The following is a 3711-nucleotide window of genomic DNA, read 5'->3' on the forward strand; positions in this document are numbered from 1 at the left end:
ACAAATTGATCCGTAAAAATGAAAAAGTACTTTTTTTTTCACAAAAAAATTTTTTATCCTCAATTTTTTCATTTTCACATGGGCAACAGGATAAAATGGATCCCAAAATTTGTTAGGCAATTTCTCCTGAGTACACAGATACCTCACATGTGGGGGTAAACCACTGTTTGGGCACATGGTAAGGCTCGGAAGGGAAGGCGTGCCATTTGACTTTTTGAATGGAAAATAAGCCCCAATTGTTAGCGGACACCATGTCGCGTTTGGAGAGCCCCTGTGTGCCTAAACATTGGAGATCCCCCACAAATGACCCCATTTTGGAAACTAGACCCCCAAAAGAACTAATCTAGATGTGTGGTGAGCACTTTCAACCCCCAAGTGCTTCACAGAAGTTTATAACGCAGAGCCGTGAAAATAATAAATACGTTTTCTTTCCTCAAAAATAATTTTTTAGCCCAGAATTTTATATTTTCTCAAGGGTAACAGGAGAAATTGGACCCCAGTAATTGTTGCGCAGTTTCTCCTGAGTATGCTGGTACCCCATATGTGGGGGTAAACCACTGTTTGGGCACACGTCGGGGCTCGGAAGTGAGGGAGCACCATTTGACTTTTTGAATACAAGATTGGCTGGAATCAATGGTGGCGCCATGTTGCGTTTGGAGACCCCCTGATGTGCCTAAACAGTGGAAACCCCTCAATTCTAACTCCAACACACCCCTAACCCTTATCCCAACTGTAACCGTAACCCTAATCACAACCCTAACGCCAACACACCCCTATCCACAACCCTAACCCCAACACACCCCTAACCATAACCCTAATTCCAACCCAACCCTAAGGCTGTGCCAACGTTGCGGATTCCTGTGAGATTTTTCAGCACCATTTTTGAAAAATCCGTGGGTAAAAGGCACTGCGTTTTACCTGCGGATTTACCGCGGATTGCCAGTGTTTTTTGTGCGGATTTCACCTGCGGATTCCTATTGAGGAACAGGTGTAAAACGCTGCGGAATCCACACAAAGAATTGACATGCTGCGGAAAATACAACACAGCGTTTCCGCGCGGTATTTTCCGCACCATGGGCACAGCGGATTTGGTTTTCCATATGTTTACATGGTACTGTAAACCTGATGGAACACTGCTGCGGATCCGCAGCCAAATCCGCACCGTGTGCACATAGCCTAATTCTAAAGGTATGTGCACACGCTGCGGAAAACGCTGCGGATCCGCAGCAGTTTCCCATGAGTTTACAGTTCAATGTAAACCTATGGGAAACAAAAATCGCTGTACACATGCTGCAGAAAAACTGCACGGAAACGCAGCGGTTTACATTCCGCAGCACTTCTTTCTGCGGATTCCGCAGCGGTTTTACAACTGCTCCAATAGAAAATCGCAGTTGTAAAACCACAGTGAAATGCGCAGAAAAACCGCTGTAAATCCGCGATAAATCCACAGCGGTTTAGCACAGCGGATTTATCAAATCCGCTGCGGAAAAATCCGCAGCAGACCAGAATACGTGTGCACATACCCTAACCCTAGTTCTAACTCCAAACTTAGTGGAAAAAAAAAAATATTTATTTTATTATTGTCCCTACCTATGGGGGTGACAAGGGGGGGGGTCATTTACTGTTTTTTTTTTTTTATTTATTTTGATCACTGTGATAGGTTTTATCACAGTGATCAAAATTCACTTTGGAACGAATCTGCCGGCCGGCAGATTCGGCGGGCGCACTGCGCATGCGCCTGCCATTTTGGAAGATGGCGGCGCCCAGGAAAGAAGATGGACGGACCCCGGGAGGCTAGGTAAGTATAAGGGGGGAGATCAGAGCACGGGGGGGTGGATCAGAGCATGGGGGTGGATCAGAACACGGGGTGGTGGATCGGAGCACGGGGGGTGGATCGTAGTGCAGGGGGGTTGGATTGAAGCACGGGGGGTGGGATTGGAGCATGGGGGAGTGGACAGGAGGACGGGGAGTGGAGCACAGGATGGAGGGGAGCAGACCACAGATCGGAGGGCTGGGGGGGCGATCGGTGGGGTGGGGGGGCACATCAGTGTTTCCAGCCATGGCCGATGATAGTTTTTTAGGTGAAATATTACAAATCGCTCTGATTGGCAGTTTCACTTTCAACAGCCAATCAGAGCGATCGTAGCCATGGGGGGGTGAAGCCACCCCCCCTGGGCTAAAGTACAACTCCTCCTGTCCCTGCAGGCCGGGTGAAATTGGAGTTAACCCTTTCACACGATCTGCAGGGACGCGATCTTTCTGTGACACAGCATATGCCTCACAGGTCGTATGGGCACCGACTTTCATGACGCATACGCTGTGTCACAGGTCGGGAAGGGGTTAAAGAGCCATAGTTATATTTTTACCGTCTACATAGCCATATGTGAACTTGTTTTTTGTGGGACGAGTTTTGATTGACATCATTCATTTTACCATATTATGAACTTAGAAATGGGGAAAAAAAATAGTGAGGAGAAATGATGAATAAAACACAACTCTATCAGTTTCTGGGGTCAATTCTGATGACATTATGTGGCCACATATTTCTGCAGGTCGCTATCATTATTGCGCTGCCATGCGTGCATAGTTTTGTCTTTTACTATTTCAGCGGCTTCAAAATATTCTGAACTTTGTACAAAAAAAAAATGCAATTTGTTGTAAGCTGCCATTTTTAAAAACTGTCTGAGGGCTTCAATTTCGCATGCTGAGCTATAGATTTTATTGGTATAATTTCAGGCTGCATACTAGGTTTTTTTATTGCTTTTTTGGTGAATGCACCTGTACAGGTTACTGTTTTATATTTTAATAGACTTTTATCGACGTGGTGATACCAAATATGTAGATTTATTTTTTTACATTTATATATTTCTCTAGTCACCTTCCACGACGGCATATGGAGGTTGTCTCTTTGCCCTAATGGGGAACAGGAAACACAGAGAGGTTTAAAAGGACCTCCCACCTCCCACCTGCCAGTGTCTTTCCTGTTCCCCATGGGACAGGGAGAGGTGTCCATGTGCTGTAGTGGCCGGCGACTGCAGTACCTTGTACAGGCTTTGCCTGTTTAAGCCGGGCAGCTGGCGGTCGCTTTCAGCCTCCTCCGTATGCTGCTCCCGTCGCCCTGCGTGCAGGTGCCTCGGTACCCCCTCCCGGCCTTCCCGCGCCCCCACAAGGGCAAAGCAGGCCTGGGATCCCCGTCCAGGCTCCTCCTGGAGCTGCCCGGCGTTTCTCCCCTTCCATGTGATCGGCTCGGCGTTCCGGAAGTGACGTCAGCGGCTCTCGCGCGTCACTTCCGGTTTCTTCATATCTCCCTGAAGCCGGTACTTCCGGGTTCGCTGGCCGGCGTGTCGGGCCTGGAGCTCCCTCACATGGATCCTGGAGGGGGAGGGGGAAGCCTGATTGCTGGAGGCAGGTGCTAAGGACGGCGTCCATATAATCCTGCTGAACCACCACTGAGGTAAGGCTATTTCCCCAGTATGGATGGTTCCTTGTGCCCTGCGTCTGCGGAGCCCAGCGCTACCCCTGCTACAGTGAGTGTTTGCAGGGATAGGATCCGGGAGGTAGTACCTATAGGGGGTTTGGTGTCCTCACTCCTCTCTCCCTTTCCGTTTCAGGGAGAAAAGTCTGCCCCTAAAGCCGCTATTAAAAAGAAGTGCCCGGTCTGTTCTACTAAATTTCCTCTTAACTGGGATAAAAAGCTCTGCCAGCCATGTA

The sequence above is a fragment of the Ranitomeya imitator genome, chromosome 2 (genome assembly GCF_032444005.1).
Source record: "Ranitomeya imitator isolate aRanImi1 chromosome 2, aRanImi1.pri, whole genome shotgun sequence".
NCBI classification, from domain to species: Eukaryota; Metazoa; Chordata; class Amphibia; order Anura; family Dendrobatidae; genus Ranitomeya; species Ranitomeya imitator.